The 25,964-nt window shown below is 43.3% G+C and overlaps 1 protein-coding gene across 1 annotated transcript in view; it reads right to left on the bottom strand.

The window, feature by feature from the left end:
* The window catches only part of LOC126092152 (ATP-binding cassette sub-family G member 4), a 334,730-nt gene that overhangs the window by 79,204 nt on the left and 229,562 nt on the right, over positions 1–25,964 (bottom strand). The gene's annotated exons all lie outside the window — the stretch shown is intronic.

Genomic DNA, 25,964 nt, shown 5'->3' on the forward strand with positions numbered 1-25,964 from the left:
GAGATTCAGTTGCCATTCCCTGCACCATGCGTCAATTCGCTGCAGATCCTCCTGCATTTCAGTACAATTTTCCATTGTTACAACCTCTCGATACACCACAGCATCATCTGCAAAAAGCCTCAGTGAACTTCCGATGTCATCCACCAGGTCATTTATGTATATTGTGAATAGCAACGGTCCTATGACACTCCCCTGCGGCACACCTGAAATTACTCTTACTTCGGAAGACTTCTCTCCATTGAGAATAACATGCTGCGTCCTGTTATCTAGGAACTCCTCAATCCAATCACACAATTGGTCTGATAGTCCATATGCTCTTACTTTGTTCATTAAACGACTGTGGGGAACTGTATCGAACGCCTTGCGGAAGTCAAGAAACACGGCATCTACCTGTGAACCCGTGTCTATGGCCCTCTGAGTCTCGTGGACGAATAGCGCGAGCTGGGTTTCACATGACCGTCTTTTTCGAAACCCATGCTGATTCCTACAGAGTAGATTTCTAGTCTCCAGAAAAGTCATTATACTCGAACACAATACGTGTTCCAAAATCCTACAACTGATCGACGTTAGAGATATAGGTCTATAGTTCTGCACATCTGTTCTCTTCTGAAGAAGAGACATTTGTTAACATCGAGTATAGATTTAAGTGTCAGGATGTCGTTTCTGAAAGTATTTGTATGGAGTGTAGCCATGTATGGAAGTGAAAAATGGACAATAAATAGCTTGGACAAGAAGAGAATAGAAGCTTTCGAAATGTGGTGCTACAGAAGAATGTTGAAGATTAGATGGGTAGATCACATAACTAATGAGGAGGTATTGAATAGGATTGGGGAGAAGAGAAGTTTGTGGCACAACTTGACTAGAAGAAGGGATCGGTTGGTAGGACATGTCCTGAGGCATCAAGGGATCACAAATTTAGCATTGGAGGGCAGCGTGGAGGGTAAAAATCGTAGAGGGAGACCAAGAGATGAATACACTAAGCAGATTCAGAAGGATGTAGGTTGCAGTAGGCACTGGGAGATGAAGAAGCTTGCACAGGATAGAGTAGCATGGAGAGCTGCATCAAACCAGTCTCAGGACCGCATGTTGCAGGTCCTGTACGGGCCTTTTTGGATACAGAAAACGTTCGACTGCTGCCCTGGCCAGCACATTCTCCAGATCTCTCACCAATTGAAAACGTCTGGTCAATGGCGGTCGAGCAACTAGCTCGTCACAATACGCCAGTCACTACTCTTGATGAACTGTGGTATCGTGTTGAAGCTGCATAGGCAGCTGTATCTGTACATGCCATCCAAGCTCTGTTTGACTCAATGCCCAGACGTATCGAGGCCGTTATTACGGCCAGAGGTGGTTGTTCTGGGACCTGATTTCTCAGGATATATGCACCCAAATTGCGTGAAAATGTAATCACATATCAGTTCTAGTATAATATATTTGTCCAATGAATACCTGTTTATCATCTGCATTTCTTCTTGGTGTAGCAGATTTAATGACCAGTATTGTACAATGCTGTGCTCCTAACGTAGATTCTCAGAAATTTCTCCCTCAAATTAAGGTCTATGTTTGACACTGGTAGACTTCTATTGGCGAGGAATGTCCTTTTCGCCATGCTAGTCTCCTTTTTATATCGTCCTTCATCCATCCGGCATGTGTTATGTTGCTGCCTAGGTAACAGAATTCCTTAACTTCATCTATTTCATGAATACCAATCCTCATGTTAAGTTTCTCGCTATCCACATTTCTGCTGCTCCTCATTACTGTAGTCTTTCTTCGATTTACTCTCAATACATATTCTGTACTCATTAGACTGTTCATTCCATTCAGCTTTCACTCAGGATAGCAATGTCATCAGCAAATCTCTTCATTGATATCCTAGAAATATTGGAAAGTGCTGTCATCTATTGGATGTCGAAAAAAATACAAAAAACAGACGAAATTCTTGGAGAACCGGCAAGAAACTTAATAAAGACTTTAATATTCATACACTCCTGGAAATTGAAATAAGAACACAGTGAATTCATTGTCCCAGGAAGGGGAAACTTTATTGACACATTCCTGGGGTCAGATACATCACATGATCACACCGACAGAACCACAGGCACATAGACACAGGCAACAGAGCATGCACAATGTCGGCACTAGTACAGTGTATATGCTGGACGTGCAGACCGCGTGAGACGACGCTTCATCCAGTCCCAAACATGTTCAATGGGGGACAGATCCGGAGATATTGCTGGCCAGGGTAGTTGACTTACACCTTCTAGAGCACGTTGGGTGGCACGGGATACATGCGGACGTGCATTGTCCTGTTGGAACAGCAAGTTCCCTTGCCGGTCTAGGAATGGTAGAACGATGGGTTCGATCACGGTTTGGATGTACCGTGCACTATTCAGTGACCCCTCGACGATCACCAGTGGTGTACGGCCAGTGTAGGAGATCGCTCCCCACACCATGATGCCGGGTGTTGGTCCTGTGTGCCTCGGTCGTTTGCAGTCCTGATTGTGGCGCTCACCTGCACGGCGCCAAACACGCATACGACCATCATTGGCACCAAGGCAGAAGCGACTCTCATCGCTGAAGACGACATGTCTCCATTCGTCCCTCCATTCACGCCTGTCGCGACACCACTCGAGGCGGGCTGCACGATGTTGGGGCGTGAGCGGAAGACGGCCTAACGGTGTGCGGGACCGTAGCCCAGCTTCATGGAGACGGTTGTGAATGGTCCTCGCCGATACCCCAGGAGCAACAGTGTCCCTAATTTGCTGGGAAGTGGCGGTGCGGTCCCCTATGGCACTGCGTAGGATCCTACGGTCTTGTCGTGCATCCGTGCGTCGCTGCGGTCCGGTCCCAGGTCGACGGGCACGTGCACTTTCCGCCGACCACTGGCGACAACATCGATGTACTGTGGAGACCTCACGCCCCACGTGTTGAGCAATTCGGCGGTACGTCCACCCGGCCTCCCGGATGCCCACTATACGCCCTCGCTCAAAGTCCGTCAACTGCACATACGGTTCACGTCCACGCTGTCGCGGCATGCTACCAGTGTTCAAGACTGCGATGGAGCTCCGTATGCCACGGCAAACTGGCTGACACTGACGGCGGCGGTGCACAAATGCTGCGCAGCTAGCGCCATTCGACGGCCAACACCGCGGTTCCTGGTGTGTCCGCTGTGCCGTGCGTGTGATCATTGCTTGTTCAGCCCTCTCGCAGTGTCCGGAGCAGGTATGGTGGGTCTGACACACCGGTGTCAATGTGTTCTTTTTTCCATTTCCAGGAGTGTAGAATGGTAGCAGAAGTAGAATTCCGTAGTCATAGATATGAGAACGTTTTATTTCTTCTTGGTGTAAACGAAGAGCTTTAGTTAGCACATTTTGACCACAGTAGGCGGCTGGTCCACTACTTTTCTTCACATGTGCCATGATCTACGTATCTGAATGAAATTTGGTAGGGGTGCAACGACTAGCTGTGACTATGGCGAAATCGCCACACCAGATCATTTCCCATGGAATTATTCCCTAGTCTGCAAGGTATGCTGAGAAGGCTTTAAGAAGTAAAACATTTTACAGTACAGTTAGAATAAAAGAAATCTTTGTGCATCCTGAATAATATAAATCACCACCACAGTTTCCGTTTAGAAACATTTCCACTGCCCGTCGTTTTCGTCGAATACTAACTGTGATCTATAGTACAGGGGGGAGGGGGCAGGTAAAGTTAATAAAAGAAAATCTAAAAGTGCTAGAAAACATTTATTTAAAAAAATGGCTCTGAGCACTATGGGACTTAACTTCTAAGGTCATCAGTCCCCTAGAACTTAGAACTACTTAAACCTAACTAACCTAAGGACATCACACACATCCACGCCCGAGGCAGGATTCGAACCTGCGACCGTAGCGGTCACGCGGTTCCAGACTGTAGCGCCTTTAACCACTTGGCCACACCGGCCGGCAAAACATTTATTTATTACCTCAATAAACTACAACTGGAAGCTTAATTTTATTAAGTTTTGAACGCTGGATCCTGTAAGTGACGCCCCTGGTTGTGAACACACAGCTGCAGCCGGTTTCTGAAGCTCTGCATTACTCTATGAAGCATCTGTAGTGGAATACAGCCTATTACAAGGCATTTAGCATCCTTCAAGGCTCTCAGAGTCCTTGGGTGGTTTTTATAAACTTCAGGTTTGAGACAGTCATGAAGAAAGAATTCGCACGGACTTAAATCAGGCGAGCGTGCAGGACTTGGAACGTCGCCGTACCAGCAGATCAAACGACCGGCAAAGATTTCCTGCAGAACATTTATCGATTGTCGAACAGTGTGGGCCGTCCCCTCTTTCTTCGCAGCTTAAAATTAGGGATAATTCCCTGCACCATGCTGTATGAGGGCCAGTCAAATGAAAATGAGACAGATGGAAAAAAATGCGTAAACTGTCTATTAACTCAAAAGTAATCGCCATAACTGTTAACACATTTATCCCGTCGTGAAACGAGACAGACAGAGCCTTCATGGAAAAATGTCTGCAGCTGCTTGCGGAACCATGACTGTGCATTCTTCGTCAGAAAGGAACCAACGACCACGAATGTCTTTCTTCAGGCTTCCAAAAATATGGAAATCTCATAGGGAGATATCAGGACTGTATGGGGGATGCGTAAGGGGTTCCCATCGAAATTTCTGCAGCTTAGTCGAAACAATCTGGGTAACTTGTAAGCTGGTATTATCCTGCAACAGAATGAAGCCGTCCTGCGACATTCTTGGGCGTTTGGAATTGATGGCGCGCTTCAATTTTGGCAATGTCCACGTACCGTCGTGCGTTAATCGTGACGCGCTGTTAGAGAAACTCAATACGTAGTGGGCTGGCGAACGGCATTATTGTGCTCCTGGATAATGCCAGTCCACGTGTTGCTAAGGTTATTTCGACTACGCTGCATAAGTTTCGCTTGGAAGGTTTTACACATTCCCCATACAGGCCTGATCTTTCCCCATGCGATGTTCTTATTTTTGCAATCCTGAAGCTTTAAATTCGTGGCCATCGATTTGCTTCGCACGAAGAGGTGCACATCTGTTAACAACCATGGTCCCGCAACCGCAAATATTTTTCCATGAAGGCACTGACCGTCTTGTTTCATAGTGGCATAAATTTATTAACAGCTATTGCAATTACACCCGAAATAATAAACAGTTCAATCAATTTTTTCCATCTGTCTCGTTTTCATTTGGCTGACCCTTGTGCAACGTATCAGAGACCTTGAGTCCTTATCACAGAGCGTTCCGGTACACACACCGCCGCCGTGCCTCATGTTGCTTCGTGGGTCTCGAACATCCCTTAACTTTCGAACACGAGTTTATTACTTTCAAAATTATTCTTGCCGTTCGCTGCGTATGTGCTCGTTTAGCACTACTCAAAGTACATAGATGCTTTAGCTGGACGTTCTTCTGTGTTCGTATTTATTAGGATAAATTTGATTCCGTCTTTTTCTTCGGGTATTCCTCTACGTCAATGTGAAATTTTTCCACTTCAGAGAGTAAATCCCGATGTTCTATGCAGTCTATTATGTGATTTCCGTCAATTTTAAACAACTTTTTTATTTACCTAGTACGCTTCGTCGCCTCCGTTTTTCTCTTACCTCATTTTTCAGACAACTCAGTTATTTGTTTGAAGGTCCTATCCTGTCTCGTTGTCCAGGCGTGGGCGTCAACCTTTAGTCTGAGTTTTCTAGTGTCACTGTTAATCTATACTACTATAGTATATAATGACAAGCGATTGTTTAACGTTGTTATCAAAAATCTCGAAAAGTGCTTGACCGATTTACTTCAAAATTTTCACGGTGCTGTAATGAACATTCGGACGGACATAGACTATATATTTTGTAATACATGTAATATGTAACTATATATGTAATATATAAAGGGAAAACGTTGTTACCAAAAATCTCGAAATTTCTGGACCGACTTACTACGAATTTTTACACGAAACTTTAATGGAGGTTCGAATGGATATAGGTTATACATTTTTAAGTTTATATAATGTATACATATATAGACAATATGGAAAAGGGAATGTTGTTAGCAAAAATCTCGAAAATATCTAGAGCCATTTACTTCAAATTTTCGCACGATACCGTAATGAACATTAGGACGGACAAAGTCTATATGTTTTGCTGTATATATAATACATAACTATATGTAATATGTAAAGCGGGAAGTTATTACCTGAAATCTCGAAAATCTCTTGACCGATTTACTTCAAATTTCCATACGATACTCTAATGAACTTACGGATGTACATACGCTCCACTTTTTCCCGGTGTGCATAATATATAACTATACAAAGGGGAAACGTTGTTATCAAAACCTTCGAAAAGTTCTTGACCAGTTTTACTTCAGTTTTTTGCACAATATTCTGATAGACATTCGGTCGTACATAGGCTATTAAGTTTTGTAATATATGTAACGCATAGCTATATATTTAATATGTAAAGTGGAAAATTTGTTACCAAAAATGTCGAAAGGTTCTTGGCGGATTACTTCAAATTTCTGCACGATGTACATTCGGCCGGACATAGGCCATACATTTTTGTAATTTTTAATGGAAAATATTGTTACCAAAAATTACGAAAAGTTCCTGAAGGATTTACTTCGAATTTTTACACGATCCTCTGATGAACATTCGAATGGACACAGGCTTAATATTTTAAATGTATACTAGGATATAAATATATATATATTTAAGATAAAAAGGGTAAACGTTGCTGGCAAAAATCGCGAAAAGTTCTGAACCGATTTCTTTCAAGCTTTCACACGATAGTCTATTAAACATTCAGACGGACATAGGCTATGTATTTCTTTAAACTAAAATATAAAAGTTTTCTGTTAAAACTGACTGTGAGGCAGAAATTGCTGTACTGTGGAAATGTTTAGTTTTTATTTCTTTCTCGCAGTCAGGGTCAACTTCGATAGGAAAGGAAGTAAAACATTAGAAAAATTGTTTTTCCCATATGTATCTTTCTCCATATATATATTTTCGAAAAAATATTGTATGCACTACAATGTGTTGTTTTGTTTTCTGTTGGTTTTACAGAATACAGGGAAGTATTCATGGCTTATCGGCTTGTGACTGGAATACTACAACAGAATCTGAGTCGTACGAAAGTTTGTAATCCTACCCACTCACAGATTAAAACTACGCAGGATACTATCACTGAAGCTCAAGGGCGTCCATACCCGGAGCAAAGGGGGTACGCGCCTCCCCCCCTCCCGCCTACCTTTCAGTGAAACGAAAAATTATAGCGTAATCAGCTGTCTTTCTTTCAAGAAATTGATTTAAAATGGGTATTACGTAGATTTTTGACAAGGGCGGAAGTAGAACTTTTTTTATGGCTACTTACAAGTCGCCTAGACCCCCTCCCTCTACAAACTACCCTATGGGCGCTCTTACAGGAGCATTTATCCTCAAAGATCCAGCAGCTGTATAGGTGTAGTAGATATCTTGTACACAATTATCCCAACCGATTGATTCATTTATTTTAAGCGACTTCAGTTCCAATCAAAATTTCGTTTGCAATAGCACTAAACAAGGTTCAAGGTCAAAGAAAGGTGTGAAGTGGTGGTGGAGAGAGATGGAGAAGGAAATGGACATAAGAGAGTAGGAAGCAGGATATGAACAGAGAGAGGGAGAAAGAAGTGATGTACAGAGAGAGCAGGGAGGAAGAAGAGGGGGTGATGAATAGAGAGAGGGAGGAGGAAGAGATGGTCAGAGAAAAAAAGGGAAAGGAGTTTATGAGGTACTGAAAATCCAATTCTCATACATATTTAGCAATTGCGAAGGATTGCCGGGTTCGTTAGTATCTGTAGCTATTCGAACTCTTGGTTACTGGTTGATCTGAATTCGTGGTCTGGGGAATCTCGATCCATAAATTTCTATGTAATTAGTCGGTGTTGTCAATATTCGATTACCAACTGCAAATAACTATTTCCAATGCGCAGAGTACTTTCAGTATAAGGAATTACGATGTTTTAGTTTTGTATTGACATATGGTATCCGTTTTACCGTCTAAAGTCTACAGCTTTCCTTTAGATTTCATTTGTCCAAATTTTTTAACCACAGTATTTCATTTAGAAATGAAGACAGTATTTTTACAGTTAGGCCGAATTTATGTAGACCCCTTTTTCGTTCTACATCTAGTTTCCACTTTTTAAGCCCTTGTAGAGTATTTACGCGCGTGAAAATGGTAACGTATTCACCTGTTGCGTATACCAACTATTCCTGCAGTTTATGTTAAGAGTCAAGTCTGTTCTCAAGACTGCCTGACTATCGGAAAATTATTATTATTCCTTGGTTAAAATTAGCATTGTCGTTATGGTTGTATTTTAGTCTCATTGTAGTAATTATTATTGCGTTAATCCCTGTCTCGTGTCACAGTTAATGTTTGCAGGTCCTATGAAAGATACTGGTTAGATGAGCGGAGACCTCATAGCCTTAATCTTGACCGAAAAATTAGTTGCTCTAAGACAAATGCATAGAATGTCACTTTGCTCGAGTTAGGTCAGAATGTTTGAAGTTCTGTATTTGAATTCGCATCAATCATTTGCCCGTTGCAACTTGAGAACTAGCTATTCCTATTCATGATATCACAGTGGCCTTTCAACGTAAAAACTCGAACAACTCGTTAACAGCCATAGCGAGTTTCATTATCTAGTGCAACGTTTTTAAAGACAATATTCAAAAACTGTTTAAGTAAAGGAACAGTAGAACATATGGAAGTATTCGCACGAGAGCATGTCTCCATTTTATTGTTATGCGCGGGACTTCCAGCACGACAGCATCGATCAGCGGCGATGAACGCTTAAGCCTCAAAATGACAAAGCAGTCTAAGCAGGCGTAGTGGATCCATTCCCACGGCCTCGTGTGCGTTGATTCTAGTGTTCGGTATGCCGGTGCAAATGCTAATCACTCTAGTGACGTCTGCCTCGATAACATCCGCCGTGTAGTCACGGGAGCGCGCAACACGTAATTCTCTGGACAATAAGTTACGACCACTTGGTTGCGATCAGTCTTGGCGGTTTTATAGTTAGTTTTTCGAATTATAGTGTCATATTGCATTGTCGCCTGAGAACCCAAATGTGAACGTTCGGATTATCAGACCAGTTAGCGATTTAATTGAAAAGTTCGTAGCAGACAGAACTCAGGACGTAGTTCTTAACGGAGAGAAAACCACGGACAAAAAAGAAGCTTGCGCATATCTGACGGCAGTGTTCATAATACACTACTAGCCATTAAAATTGCTACACCACGAAGATGACGTGCTACAGATGCGAAATTTAACCGACAGGAAGAAGATGCCGTGATATGCAAATGAATAGCTTTTCAGGTTGGCGCCGGTGGTGACACCTACAACTTGCTGACATGAGGAAAGTTTCCAACCGATTTCTCATACACAAACAGCAGTTGACCGGCGTTGCCTGGTGAAATTTTGTTGCGATGCGTCGTGTAAGGAGGAGAAATGCGTACCATCACGTTTCCGACTTTGATAAAGGTCGGATTGAAGCATATACCGATTGCGGTTTATCGTATCGCGACATTGCTGCTCGCGTTGGTCGAGATCCAATGACTGTTAGCAGAATATGGAATCGGTGGGTTCAGGGGGATAATACGGAACGCCGTGCTGGATCCCAACGGCCTCGTATCACTAGCAGTCGAGATGACAGGCATCTTATCCGCATGGCTGTAACGGATTGTGCAGTCACGTCTCGATGTCTGAGTCAACAGATGGGGTCGTTTTCAAGACAACAACCATCTGCACGATGAGTTCGATGACGTTTGCAGCAGCATGGACTATCAGCTCGGAGACCATGGCTGCGGTTACCCTTGGCGCTGCATCACAGACAGGAGCGCCTGGAGTGGTGTACTCAACGACGAACATGGGTGCACAAATGGCAAATCCAGGTTCTCTTTACAACATCCTGATGGTCGCATCCGTGTTTGGCGACATCGCGGTGAACGTAGATTGGAAGCGTGTATTCGTCATCACCATACTGGCGTATCACCCGGCGTGATGGTATGGGGTGCCATTGGTTACACGTCTCGGTCACCTCTTGTTCCCATTTACGGCACTTTGAACAGTGGACGTTACATTTCAGATGTGTTACGACCCGTGGCTCTACCGTTCATTCGATGCCTGCGAAACTCTACATTTCAACAGAATAATGCACGACCGCATGTTGCAGGTCCTGTACGGGCTTTTGTGGATGCAGAAATTGTTCGACTGCTGCCATGGCCAGCACATTCTCCAGATCTCTCACCAGTTGAAAACGTCTGGTCAGTGGTGGCCGAGGAACTGGCTCGTCACAATACGCCTCACTACTCTTGATGAACTGTGGTATCGTGTTGAAGCTGCATGGACAGCTGTTCCTGTACACGCCATCCAAGCTCTGTTTGACTTAATGCCCAGGGCCGTTATTACGGTCAGTGGTGGTTGTTCTGGGTACTGATTTTTCAGGATCTATGCACCCAAACTGCGTGAATATGTAATGACATGTCAGTTCTAGTATAATATATTTGTCTAATGAATACCCGTTTATCATCTGCATTTCTCCTTGGTGTAGCAATTTTAATGGCCAGTATTGTATGTACAGGATGTGAACGACAACTGTTTACCGACTACTGTAGTGCTGTAGATGAAGCTGAGACGAACAAATTGATATAGGACACTTGGAATCCATCAAGTCGGGAAACAACCTCTAGATTGTTCTGCAAAACTCACCTGGTATACGAGGGGCGTTTGAAAAGTCCGCGCAAAGTTCGAGAGATGGCACCACCGGCGCGTATCTAGGTCATGTTTAGTTAGTAGCATCCTTGGAAAGAATGCACTCCAAGTTTCAGCCATATTGGTCTATTTCTTTGTCTATGTCATTCGTATGAATCAAGGAAGTCGCGTGATTGTCAAAAAATGGACGAATAAAAATTTCGTGTGGTGATTAAACATTACTTTATCAAAGGTAAAACGCCTCCGGAGACTAAAGAGAAACTTGATAAACATTACGGTGACTCCGCACCTTCGATTAAAACAGTTTATAAGTGGTTTCAAAATTTTCGTAATGGCCATATGGGCACAAGTAGTACTGAACATTCTGGACGCCCTGTGGAAGAGAGGAGATGAGGCGAAATACTAATTAAACGTCGAGTGTCAGAAGCCCTCCATTGTTTTCTGGGTTGCCAATGATCTACACCAGGCGACCTTGCCGCCTTCTCCCGGTAGCGCTGCCCACTGTTTGTGGAGGTCATCAGCAGAACTGGCCTCACGTACCTGGGAACAAGGCCCAAGGCAACACGACTGTATTCTGGCAGACTGTCAGCTTTTCAGTAGGCAGCGTCATTTGGCGGGTAGAGAAAACTCATGGCAAGAGGATGGTGTCCCATGGCCAGTCCAATACGTGTAGACAATCGACTACAAAATAAATAAGAGAAAAATGATAATACTTCAGCGTTTTTCTTTCTCCTTTTCTCTTCGTCCTCCTCCTTCCCCTCCTCCTTCTTCTTCTTTAACCATTATCCATCTTCCTTCCATATCTACGAGAGAGGTTCAATACACTACTGACCATTAAAATTGCTACACCAAGAAGAAATGCAGATGATGAACGGGTATTCATTGGACAAATTTATATTACTAGAAATGACATGTGATTACATTTTCACATAATTTGGGTGCATAGATCCTGAGAAATTAGTACCCAGAAAAACCACCTCTGGCCGTAATAACGGCCTCGATACGCCTGGGCATTGAGTCAAACAGAGCTTGGATGGCGTGTACAGGTACAGCTGCCTATGCGGCTTCAACACGATACCACAGTTCATCAAGAGTAGTGAGGCGTATTGTGACGAGCCAGTTCCTCGGCCACCACTGACCAGACGTTTTCAACTGGTGAGAGATCTGGAGAATGTGCTGGCCATGGCAGCAGTCGAACAATTTCTGCATCCACAAAAGCCCGTACAGGACCTGCAACATGCGGTCGTGCATTATTCTGTTGAAATGTAGAGTTTCGCAGACATCGAATGAAGGGTAGAGCCACGGGTCGTAACACATCTGAAATGTAACGTCCACTGTTCAAAGTGCCGTAAATGGGAACAAGAGGTGGAAACTTTCCTCACGTCAACACGTTGTATGCGTCGCCATCGGCGCCAACCTTGTGTGAATGCTCTGAAAAGCTAATCATTTGCATTTCACAGCATCTTCTTCCTGTCGGTTAAATTTCGCGTCTGTAGCACGTCATCTTCGTGGTGTAGCATATTTAATGGCCAGTAGTGTAAGTAATGCAATACTTGTTTTCTCGGCAAATTTCCGTTGAAAAAATGCGGAATTTTTTGTTGAACATTGTAAACTACTCCCGCTTCAGCCGCTACAGTTTGATGAAGTTGTGATAATTGGTGGCACTATACCTAGCCTTCAAAATGGCGTCTGTAACTGAAGTGAGTTCTAAGCATAGAGCTGTCATTGAGTTTCTGTTGCCGGTAAACCAGAGCATCGTAAATTTTCACCGCCGCTCGCAGAATGTCTGCAGAGACCTGGCAGTGAACAAAAGCACGACGAGTCATTGGGCGAGGCGTCTGTCCATCACTGCAACAAGGTGCCGGCCGCCCGCACACGTGTGTCTCGTGCAATGCTGGGATCTGCGGACACTCGACATGGTATTGACGTATCACAATCAAGTACCTCGCTTCACAACCAGACACTTGTTGGTAGTGCTGACACACCCATCCACCAGCTTTGGTACTCAAAGGAGTGTGCTCGTTGGTTTCCTCGCTGCCCAACTCAAGACCATAAAGAGCAACGATGGACCATCAGTACAGAATTGCTTGCGCGTGACGAGGCTGATCTTGAAAATTCATAGGTTCATCATTTCGAACAGAAAACAAAACGGCAGTCCATGTAGGGGTGCCACACCACGTCTCCTCCGACGAAAAAGTTCAAACCCGCACTCTCAGTCGGTTAAGTCATGGCGGACGGATTTCTGAGACTGTGAAGGAGTTACTCTGATGTTCTCCCTCATGGTGCAACGATCAACTCTGACGCCAATTGTGTTACCCTCACGAAATTGAAGAAACTGTTTCCTTGGATACCAAAGGCGATATTGAATTTAATTGATAAAAGGATAAAACATAAAAATGCAATTAATGAAGATGGCGAAAGGGAATACAACAGTCTAAAAATGCGATTGGCACGAAGTGCAAAATGGCTAAGCGGGAATGGCTAGAGACCAAATGTGAGGATTTGGAAGTATACAGGGTGGTCCACTGATCGTGACCGGGCCTAATATCTCACGAAATAAGCGTCAAACGAAACTTGTCTAACTTGAAGGGGGAAACCAGATGGCGCTATGGTTTGCCCGCTAGATGGCGCTGCCATAGGTCAAACGTATATCAACTGCGTTTTTTAAAATAGGAACCACAATTTTTATTACATATTCGTGTAGTACGTAAAGAAATATGAATGTTTTAGTTGGACCACTTTTTTCGCTTTGTGATAGATGGCGCTGTAATAGTCACAAACAATGGCTCACAATTTTAGACGAACAGTTGGTAATAGGTAGGTTTTTTAAATAAAAATACAGAACGTAGGTACGTTTGAACATTTTATTTCGATTGTTCCAATGTAATACATGTACCTTTATGGACTTATAGTTTCTGAGAAGGCATTCTTTAACAGCGTTATTACCTGTAAATACCACATTAATGCAATAAATGCTCGGTCTAGCGGTTCTGGCGCTGCAGTCCGGAACCGCGGGACTGCTACGGTCGCAGGTTCGAATCCTGCCTCGGGCATGGGTGTGTGTAATGTCCTTAGGTTAGTTAGGTTTAAGTAGTTCTAAGTTCTAGGGGACTTATGACCTAAGATGTTGAGTCCCATAGTGCTCAGAGCCATTTGAACCATTTGCAATAAATGCTCAAAATGATGTCCGTCAACCTCAATGCATCTGGCACTAAGTGTAACGACATTCCTCTCAACAGCGAGTAGTTCGCCTTCTGTAATGTTCGCACATGCATTTACAGTGTGCTGACACATGTTGGCAGGCATTGTCAGTGGATCACGATAGCAAATATCCTTCAACTTTCCCCACAGAAAGAAATCCGGGGACGTCAGATCCGGTGAACGTGCGGGCCATGGTATGGTGCTTCGACGACCAATCCACCTGTCATGAAATATCCTATTCAATACCACTTCAACCGCACGTGAGCTATGTGCCGAACATCCATCATGTTGGAAGTACATCGCCATTCTGTCATGCAGTGAAACATCTTGAAGTAACATAGGTAGAACATTACGTACAAAATCAGCATACATTGCACCATTTAGATTTCCATCGATAAAACGGGGGCCAATTATCCTTCCTCCCACAACGCCACACCATACATTAGCCCATCAAGGTCGCTGATGTTCCACTTGTCGCATCCATCGTGGATTTTCCGTTGCCGAATAGTGCATATTATGCCGGTTTACGTTACCGCTGTTGATGTTACGTGATACCACGTACTTATACGTTCGTGACTATTACAGTGTAATATATCACAAAGCGAAAAAAGTGGTCGAACTAAAACATTCATATTTCTTTACGCATTACACGAATATGTAATAAAAATGGAGGTTTCTATTTAAAAAAAACGCACTCGATATCCGTTTGACCTATGGCAGCGCCATCTAGCGGGCCAACCATAGCGCCATCTGGTTCAAATGGCTCTGAGCACTATGCGACTTAACTTCTGAGGTCATCAGTCGCCTAGAACTTAGAACTAATTAAACCTAACTAACCTAAGGACATCACATATCCATGACCGATGCAGGCTGCGCCATTTGATTTCCCCCTTCAAGCTAGACGAGTTTCGTTCTTTGTAGTTTTTTCGTTTGATGCTTATTTCGTGAAATATTTGGCCCGGTCATTATCAATGGACCACTCTGTATATCACTAGAGGAAAGATACATACCGCAAGATGGGTACTGCTTACAGGAAAATTAAAGAGACCTTTAGAGGAGAGAGAAGGAGCTGTATGAATATCAAGAACTCAGATGGGAAACCTAAGCAAAAAAGGGAAAGCTGTAAGGTGGAAGGAGTATATGGAGGATCTATACAAGGGAGATGTACTTGAGGGCAATATTATAGGATGGTAACTGGACGTATGTGAAAATGGGGTGAGATTTATGATACAGCGAGAAGAATTTGACAGAGCTCTGAAAGATCTAAGTAGAATCAAGACCACGGGAGTGGACGATATTACGTCAGAACTACAGACAGGGTTGTGAGACTCAGCCATGACAAAAGTATTCCATCTGGTGTGCAAGATATATGAGACAGGGGAAATACCCGAAGACTTCAAGAAGAATCTGATAATTCCAACTCTAGAGAAAGCAGGTGCTGATAGGTGTCAATTTACCGAACTATCAGCTTAATAAGTCATGGTTGCAAAATACTAGCACAGAAGAATGGAAAAACTGGTAGAAGCCGACCTCGGGGAAGATTAGATGTGATTCCGGGGAAATGTAGGAACACGCGAGGCAATACTGACCCTACGACTTATCTTAGGAGACAGGTTAGGCATGAAAAAATGGTTCAAATGGCTCTGAGCACTATGGGACTTAACTTCTAAGGTCATCAATCCCCTAGAACTTAGAACTACGTAAATCTAACTAACCTAAGGACATCACACACATCCATGCCCGAGGCAGGATTCGAACCTGCGACCGTAGCGGTCACGCGGTTCCAGACTGTAGCGCCTTTAACCGCTTGGCGACCCCGGCCGGCTAGGCATGAAAGGGAAGCATTTGTTGAGAAAGGAGTGAGATAGGGTTGTAGGCTAACCTCTGTCTTATTCACTCTGTACATTGAGCAAGCAGCAAAGGGAACCGAAGAAAAATTTGGAACAGGAATTAAAGTCCAGGGAGAAGAAATAAAAACTGCGAGGTTTGCCGACGACAATGTAATTCTGTCAGAGACAGCAAAGGACTGGGTAGAGCAGTTGGGTGGAATGGATAGTGTCTGGAAGGAGGATATAAGATGAAGATTGACAAAAGCGAAACAAGGATCATGGAATGCAGTCGAATTAAATCAAGTGATGCTAAAGGAATTAGATTAGGAAACGAGTCACTTAAAGTACTTGATGAGTCTTGATATCTGGGCAACAAAATAACTGATGATGGTCAAATGAGACAGGATTTAAAATGTAGACTGGCAATGCCAAAAAAAGCGTTTCTATAGAAGAAGAGAAATTTGTTAACATCGAATATAGATTTAAGCATCAGGAAGTCTTCTCTGAAAATATTGGTGTGGAGTGTAGCCATGTATGGCAATGGAACATGGACGTAAAGAGTTTGGACAAGAAGATATTAGAGGCTCTTGAAATGTGGTGCTGCAGAAGAACGGCGAAGATTAGATGGGTATATCACGTAACTAATGAGGAGGTACTGAATGGAATAGGGGAGAAGTGAAATTTGTGGTACAACCTGATTAGAAGAAGGGTTCGGTTGATAGGACACATTATCAGACATCGCGGGATCACCAGTTTAGAACTGGAGGGAAGTGCGAGGGAAGGGGGTAAAAATAGTAGAGGGAGATGAATATAGTAAGCAGATTAGAAATATGTAGATTGCAGTAGTTATTCGAAGATGACAAAGCTTGCACAGGCTTGCGTAGCGTGGAGAGCTTCTAACAACCCTACCACAACAAAGGTCAAAATTTAATAATGATTGTGGTGTAGCTCACGCTGCTAAATACTGCATTATCGGGCAACAACATAGTTATTATGTGGCAGGTGTCATTAGAGCACATTTAATTAAGTCATTTCATGTAATAAGGAATAAACTAGGCACTCATCTTTTCGTGTTTCCCACGCTGGTCTCGTTGTAAATTCATGGCTCAATCGTCGAAAATGTAGGTGGTGATGATTCCAAGCTCGGATGCAAAGAGGCCTAGGTTTTATTCTGCTATATTCAAAAGTTTTATAGATGTGTTTCACAAACCATTCTTGAAGATTAAACATTTGAAAGTTAGCCCAATGGTGATGTAAAAAAGTAATCAGCACTCCGAATTTAAGTTACACTTCTTTTTTATTACTTTTGTTGCAATAGCAGGTAACACACAAAACATCACTTCACAATATAAAACACACTTGAAAATATCTTCCTCACTGTTAAAGGTCATATTTTATAAGCTGACTACAATATGTGTCTTTCTAACATGACGTCCAATACTCGACTTTTTCAAGGTCCGACTCTCTAACTAACTAATAATCGCTTACGCGCCCAAAAATTAGAGTTACAAGTACGTCAAAGATCATAGTGACAAAAGAAAGAATACACATAAGAATAATATCATTGCAACATAAACATATCGATGTATCAAAGTACCTCCACATTAATGAAATAAAATCTGAATGTTGTCTCAGAAACATGTTAACTACTTTACAGAAATACAGTAGAATATTGGTGGTATCGAAAGGTTCAGATGAGCTGCCGTAATGGTTACGTAATTCAAGTACCATTACAAGATGCAGCGAACCAGTCTTCGGACTGGTTACCACAACAACATCAACACATGCACTCGGAGATGACTTCAGTGGTTGGTTTGTTGGACTCAAAACTTTATGTTTTTCCCACATTCGTCCCCAAATCGACTGTACCAGTGTCCTGGTAAGCCGAGAAATGAAATAGTGTCAGGATACTAGGACAGGTGGACGATGGAGGATTGTCAAATAATGAACAATGTGTAGTATGTATAATTGTGGTGTATTCTCTGTAACGAAGTACATCATTCGCCTTCTAGGGACGGAGTACATGCTACCAGACCCCAGGATGGGCCTTCGCGCCTGACGGGAAAAGGGCGGAAGACCAAAAAGTAGAAAAGGTATGTGAAGGAAGAGTTTTTGCTGTCGCTTCGGAAGCTGGGAGAAGAGAGAGAGAGCAGCCTCCTCGAACCACACTCCACTCCGCTCGCATCCCCCGGCAACACGCCCAATTTCTTGCCCCAAGCGCTGCTTGCAAAGCTTGGCTTGACAGCAGCCGTAACTGGTGGTAACCACTTCTTGCCTCAAATGCAGGCCGGCTCTGGCACGTAGGCCACGAGAAGTCTACCGAACTGGACGATAATAATGAACATACTTACTTACTTACTCACTGGTCATACCGGACTCGAGAGTCCATTACCGCAGCAACGTATTTTCGCCATCTGCCCCTGTCGCGCTATTTCCTTCCACTCACCTTCAATACCTAGGCTCCTCAAATCAGCCTTCACATTGTCCTCCCACCTACGCCAAGGTCTCCCCACAGGACGTTTTTCTTCTAGGTGTCCTACCAGTACTCTGCGCGCTGCCCTGCCCTCATCCATTCGAGCTACGTGACCTGCCCATCGCAGCCTACGTGATTTAATGATACTGATTATGTCAGGGCTTGAATAGAGTTCGTGAAACTCTTCGTTATGCAGTTTTCATCACTCTCCGCTAATGTCATCCCTTTTTGCTCCGAAAATTTTCCTCAAAATTTTGTTTTCAAATACTCGAAACGGCTTTTCATTTTGCACAGTGAGAGACCAAGTCTCACACCCATACAGCATAACTGGTAGAATAATAGTTTTGTATATTATAATTTTTAATTCCTAGACAATATCCGCGATGAAAGTAATATATTCAGTGAGAAGTAGCACGCATTTCCCGCCCGTAATCTCTTCTTCAGTTCGGATTCAATCTCATTTCTCGAAGTGATGGCCACGCCTAGATACTTAAATGTGTTCACTTTTTCAAACTGCATGTCTTAACATTTCCTGATCTACTGTTGTTGGCATTCTAGTAGTAACCAGGTATTTAGTTTTGTCTTCACTTATCGTTAGACCTACATCTTCACTAGCCTTGATTAACGCATTCGCATTTGCTGTTACAGATTCTTTCCTAACGCTAATGATGTTTAGATCATCTGCGTACCCTAATATCTTAATATTTCCATTTAACTCCACACCCTCTGAATTCTCTGCTGCCATTCGTACAATATATTCTAGGACTAAACTAAAAAGTAGCGGAGACAGGGCATCTCCCTGCTTAAGTCCGTTTTTTATTACAAATTCTTCTGACTTCAATTTCCCCCACCTGTACTCTACCTTTTGTGTTCTTCAAACTCGCTTCTATAAGTCTAACATACTTCTTTGGTATTCCAAGTTCCAAAATAATTCTGTACAATTTTGACTGCAATACTGAATCATATGCTTTTGTAAAATCTATGAAAAGATTATCAACTGGTTTATTGTATTCCCATTTCTTTTCCAAAATTTGACGCAGGGTGAATATTTGGTCTATAGTTGATCTGTTCCTCCTAAAGCTGGCTTGGTAATCCCCCACAATTTCATCTGCATATGGTGTAAGCCTGCTTAGCAGAATATTCGAGAAAATTTTGGAACATACTGGTAATAGCGATATCGCTCTATAATTACTACAATCCATTTTGTCACCTTTCTTAAAAATTGAAATCAGAATCGACTCCTGCCACTCTTCAGGTATCATCTCTGAGTTCCATACTTTAGTTATCACTTTGTGAACTACTTCCACCAATTTCTGTCTCCCATTTTTAATTAATTCTGCAGTTATGCAATTTGATCCTGGTGCTTTATGGTTTTTCAGTTTGTTGATTGCATCTCTTACTTCCTTTAACGTTGGCTCAGGTATCTGTGGGTCTGCTGTATGTCTTTCGTACTCCTGCTCATTTTCTGCTTCCTGGTGTACATTTAATAGGTGCTCAAAATACGCCCTCCATAATGAACATAAAAAGATTTTTTCACTTCCCAGTAAAATATCAATAAATCTATCCCAGGAATCCCACTCAAAGGATGGCAGTCTGTACATAACTGCTGCAGAGGTAACTTTCAACGCTTGAACCACCGTTATTGGACTGGCCAGGTCTTCACGTCTGACCACGATGCCATCATCAAATGAGAAGCAATCAGGAAATGGTCGCCGATTTTAAGCTATCTGTCATCCCATTGCTAGCCTGTGATCACGTCTGTTATCACTGGGTAAACAACATTACGCGTTGATAATTGACACCGGCTTCCTGAGCACTTCCATGAGTGTCCATATCTCCATTTATTTAAATGCTTTGTGATGGTCAATGAAGAGTAGATGTTGTTATTGTTGTCTTCAGTCCTGAGACTGGTTTGATGCAGCTCTCCATGCTACTCTATCCTGTGCGAGCTCCTTCATCTCCCAGTACCTACTGCAACCTACATCCTTCTGAATCTGCTTAGTGTATTCATCTCTCGGTCTCCATCTACGATTTTTACCCTCCACGCTGCCCTCCAATGCTAAATTTGTGATCCCTTGATGCCTCAGAAGATGTCCTACCAACCGATCCCTTCTTCTAGTCAAGTTGTGCCACAAACTTCTCTTCTCTCCAATCCTATTCAATACCTCCTCATTAGTTACATGATCTACCCACCTAATCTTCAATATTCTTCTGTAGCACCACATTTCTAAAGCTTCTATTCTCTTCTTGTCCAAACTATTTATCGTCCATGTTTCACTTCCATACATGGCTACACTCCATACAAATACTTTCAGAAACGACTTCCTGAAACTTAAATCTATACTCGATGTTAACAAATTTCTCTTCTTCAGCACGCTTTCCTTGCCATTGCCAGTCTACATTTTATATCCTCTCTGCTTCGACTATCATCAGTTATTATGCTCCCCAAATAGCAAAACTCCTTTACTACTTTAAGTGTCTCATTTCCTAATCTAATTCCCTCAGCATCACCCGACTTAATTCGACTACATTCCATTATCCTCATTTTGCTTTTGTTGATGTTCATCTCACATCCTCCTTTCAAGACACTGTCCATTCCGTTCAACTGCTCTTCCAAGTCCTTTGCTGTCTCTGGCAGAATTACAATGTCATCGGCGAACCTCAAAGTTTTTATTTCTTCTCCCTGGATTTTAATACCTACTCCAAAATTTTCTTTTGTTTCCTTTACTGCTTGCTCAATATACAGATTGAATAACATCGGGGAGAGGCTACAAACCTGTCTCACTCCCTTCCCAACCACTGCTTCCCTTTCATGCCCCTCGACTCTTATAACTGCCATCTGGTTTCTGTACAAATTGTAAATAGCCTGTCGCTCCCTGTATTTTACCCCTGCTACCTTTAGAATTTGAAAGAGAGTATTCCAGTCAACATTGTCAAAAGCTTTCTCTAAGTCTACAAATGCTAGAAACGTAAGTTTGCCTTTCCTTAATGTATGTTGTTATATTCTGTGGCCTTTAATGGAGAAATCGAGTGGTACGAATATGGTCAACTGTTGAGAAAACTTCGCGAAATACTGCTTGGTTTACTTGCTGGCAGGAGTGCAGTTTTTCAGTGTATCAGTCGGTTCTCTACATCTACATCGTGCTCCGCAATCCACATAACGCTTTGTGGCGGAGGTTATTTCTGGGACCAGTAACTGAACTCCCCCCTCCCCTTCCGTGTTCCTCTCGAGAATGTCGCGTTGGAAAAAGATTGTGGTAAGCCACCGTATTTGCTCTATTTTCTGGACTTTTCTCGGCGTGATCACTTCGTGAGATGTATGTGGGAGGAAGCAATATGTTAGACTCTCTCTCAGAACTTCTCTCTCAGAATTTCATTAGTAAAGTTCTCTGTGACGCACAACGCCTCTCTTGTAACGTCTGCCACTGGAATTTGTTAACAATTTCTGCAACGCTTTCACGCCGACTGAACGAACATGTGTTGAAATGGACCACTCTTCGTTGAATCTTCTGTATCTCTTCTGGCATTTCTACCTCGTAAGGTTGCCAGATCGATGAACAATAATCAAGAATTCGGTCGAACAAGTGCTTTGTAAGCCACTTCCTTCGTGGATGAGTTACGAGGGTCACTCCAAAAATGCACGCTGTTTTTTTAATCCATCTTTTATTCTACATGTTTCAAAGTTTTACAGTGTGTAGATAAGTCCTTTAGGAACAATATTTTCATTTCTCCACATAATTTCCATCCCACTCAACTGCCTTACGCCATCTTGGAACCAGCACATATATACCCGCACGGTAAAATTCTGGACCAACCTGTTGGAGCCACTGTTTGGGAGTGTGCACAAGGGAGTCATCATCTTCAAACCTTGTTCCACGAAGAGAGTCTTTCAGTTTCCCAAAGAGATTCATCTCCACCATTCTCGTACTGTTCCAAAAGTTCGCTGCATACCGTTTTTCTTGTTTCTTTGTGAGCCACTGTCAACATCCTGGGAACCCACCTGGCACAAACCTTTTTTTAAGGCCAACACTTTCAGTATTCTGCAAACACTTCCTTGCCCTATCCCAACGTAGCGTGACAATTCGTTCACTTTGATGCATCTGTCAGCAGTCATCAGTTCGTTAACTCTCTGCACATTGTCTGAGTGTGTGCAGTACGAAGCCTGCCGCTGCGAGGACAATCCTCAATATCGCCGTGCCCGTTTTCATCACGTAACTTGCTTTTCGACCGACTACCTGTACTGCGATCGACAGCAGCATCTCCATACACGTTTTTCAACCTCTTGTGGATGTTGCCCACTGTCTCGTCTTCACAGCACAGGAATTCTATGACAGCACGTTGTTTGTGACGAACGTCAAGTGTAGCAGCCATCTTGAAGACATGCTGTGACGGCGCCACTCACGGGAACAGGTTGAACTAAGTTTGAAAACAAGCGGGAACGATGTATCTACACACTGTAAAACTTTCATTCATGCAGAATGAAAACTGTATTTTTGAAAAAATAGTGTGCATTTCTTTTGGAGTGACCCTCATACATTTCTGTAAGATTCTTCCTATGAAACTCAGTCTGGCAGCTACTTTTCGCGCTATTTGTTTTATGTGGCCATTCCACTTAAGGTCGTTCTGGATAGTTATTTCTAGATATTTTGCGGCAGATACTGTTTCCATCCATTTGTCATCAATAGTGTAGCTGCGCAGTGGTGGATTTATTTTCCTATGTAAGCGCAATATGTTGCATTTATTTACGTAACTACCAGAGCGTGTGCCATTCGTCAACTCTCTATAGGCCATTTTGCAAATCTATACTGTCTTCTGGCTTTGCTACTTGCTTATAGATAACTGCAACATCTGTGAATAGTCTTAAATAGCTTCCGACACTTTCTGCTACATCATTTATATACATTGTAGACGGCAACGGTCCTACTATAGTTCTTAGAGGGACTCCGGGAGTTACCTGTATGTCAATCGCTTTTCCGTTAAGAGCGACTTGTTGAGTTCTAACGGCAAGGAAGTCTTGAAACTGTAGTAAGAAGCTTGTAAAGATATGGTGCAAGATTTACCGGACGATAACTCTCAAGATATTCTCTATTTGCTCTTGAACAATAGCACCAAAACAACTTCTTCCTGATATTTCGTATGATTCTAGACTCCAGATACTATAGACCGCACATGTCCCTATCTCTGTTGTGTTGAGCTTCCGAACCAACGTCATAGTCAAGCGACGGGCGCAAAAAGATCGAGATTCCTGCCGTTACGCACACTGAGAATTGATTTGACGGTCACCATGCTTCTTATTTACACAAGAAAACAGTTACTGATTTTGACAGTTATGATCATATTACATACATAGATCTATAATTAGCATTTTTTCGGCAAAATTCTCGATATTAATGAGATGGGTATAGTTTCAACATCCGGACAGGTAAAAGCATAACAAAGAAAGTTTGAAACATTTCATTCATATGTATTTCTATACATACAGGGTGATTTTTTTCCACTGTGTAGAGATTGATCGATGACAGGATACGGAACAAAATAAGGTCTAATGAACTTATGTCCTGAAATTGTTTCCATGCTAGAGAGTATAGCTGAAATAAACAGTTCACATAATAAGCAAAAAAACTGGTGATTTCTCAAACTGGGGAACAATCAAGAATGGAGTGCCGCAAGGTTCGGTCTTGGATCCTCTGCTGTTCTTAATATACACTCCTGGAAATGGAGAAAAGAACACATTGACACCGGTGTGTCAGACCCACCATACTTGCTCCGGACACTGCGAGAGGGCTGTACAAGCAATGATCACACGCACGGCACCGCGGACACACCAGGAACCGCGGTGTTGGCCGTCGAATGGCGCTAGCTGCGCAGCATTTGTGCACCGCCGCCGTCAGTCTTTAACACTGGTAGCATGACAGCGTGGACGTGAACCGTATGTGCAGTTGACGGACTTTGAGCGAGGGCGTATAGTGGGCATGCGGGAGGCCGGGTGGACGTACCGCCGAATTGCTCAACACGTGGGGCGTGAGGTCTCCACAGTACATCGATGTTGTCGCCAGTGGTCGGCGGAAGGTGCACGTGCCCGTCGACCTGGGACCGGACCGCAGCGACGCACGGATGCACGCCAAGACCGTAGGATCCTACGCAGTGCCGTAGGGGACCGCACCGCCACTTCCCAGCAAATTAGGGACACTGTTGCTCCTGGGGTATCGGCGAGGACCATTCGCAACCGTCTCCATGAAGCTGGGCTACGGTCCCGCACACCGTTAGGCCGTCTTCCGCTCACGCCCCAACATCGTGCAGCCCGCCTCCAGTGGTGTCGCGACAGGCGTGAATGGAGGGACGAATGGAGACGTGTCGTCTTCAGCGATGAGAGTCGCTTCTGCCTTGGTGCCAATGATGGTCGTATGCATGTTTGGCGCCGTGCGGGTGAGCGCCACAATCAGGACTGCATACGACCGAGGCACACAGGGCCAACACCCGGCATCATGGTGTGGGGAGCGATCTCCTACACTGGCCATACACCACTGGTGATCGTCGAGGGGACACTGAATAGTGCACGGTACATCCAAACCGTCATCGAACCCATCGTTCTACCATTCCTAGACCGGCAAGGGAACTTGCTGTTCCAACAGGACAATGCACGTCCGCATGTATCCCGTGCCACCCAACGTGCTCTAGAAGGTGTAAGTCAACTACCCTGGCCAGCAAGATCTCCGGATCTGTCCCCCATTGAGCATGTTTGGGACTGGATGAAGCGTCGTCTCACGCGGTCTGCACGTCCAGCACGAACGCTGGTCCAACTGAGGCGCCAGGTGGAAATGGCATGGCAAGCCGTTCCACAGGACTACATCCAGCATCTCTACGATCGTCTCCATGGGAGAATAGCAGCCTGCATTGCTGCGAAAGGTGGATATACACTGTACTAGTGCCGACATTGTGCATGCTCTGTTGCCTGTGTCTATGTGCCTGTGGTTCTGTCAGTGTGATCATGTGATGTATCTGACCCCAGGAATGTGTCAATAAAGTTTCCCCTTCCTGGGACAATGAATTCACGGTGTTCTTATTTCAATTTCCAGGAGTGTATATTAATGACTTGCCATTCGATATTCACAAAGATGCAAAGATGGTACTTTTTGCCGCTGATATAAGTATAGCTATCAAGTGGTTCTCTGCAAACGGGCTCTCATTAAACTTTGACAAAACACAGTATATGCAGTTCCACACAGTAAATGGAATGACCCCATTAATAAATATAGACTTCGATCAGAAATCGGTAGCTAAGGAGAATATTCAAAATTTCTAGGTGTATGCATTGATGAGGGGTTGAACTGGTAAAAACACACTGAGGATCTGCTGAAACGTTTGAGTTCAGCTACTTATACCATTAGAGGCATTGCAAATTTTGGCGATATACATCTGAGTAAATTAGCTTACCACGACTATTTTCATTCTCTGCTTTCGTATGGCATCATATTCTGGGGTAACTCATCATTGAGTAAAAGAGTGTTCATTGCACAAAAGCGTGTAATCAGAATAATTTATGGAGCTCATCCAAGATCATCCTGCAGACATTTAAAGAGCTAGAAATCTTCACTGTAGCCTCACAATATATATATATATATACATATACATATACATATATATATATATATATATATATATATATATATATATTCACTTATGAAATTTGTTATTAACAATCCG

Source organism: Schistocerca cancellata, chromosome 7 (assembly GCF_023864275.1).
Source record: "Schistocerca cancellata isolate TAMUIC-IGC-003103 chromosome 7, iqSchCanc2.1, whole genome shotgun sequence".
Taxonomy (NCBI): Eukaryota; Metazoa; Arthropoda; class Insecta; order Orthoptera; family Acrididae; genus Schistocerca; species Schistocerca cancellata.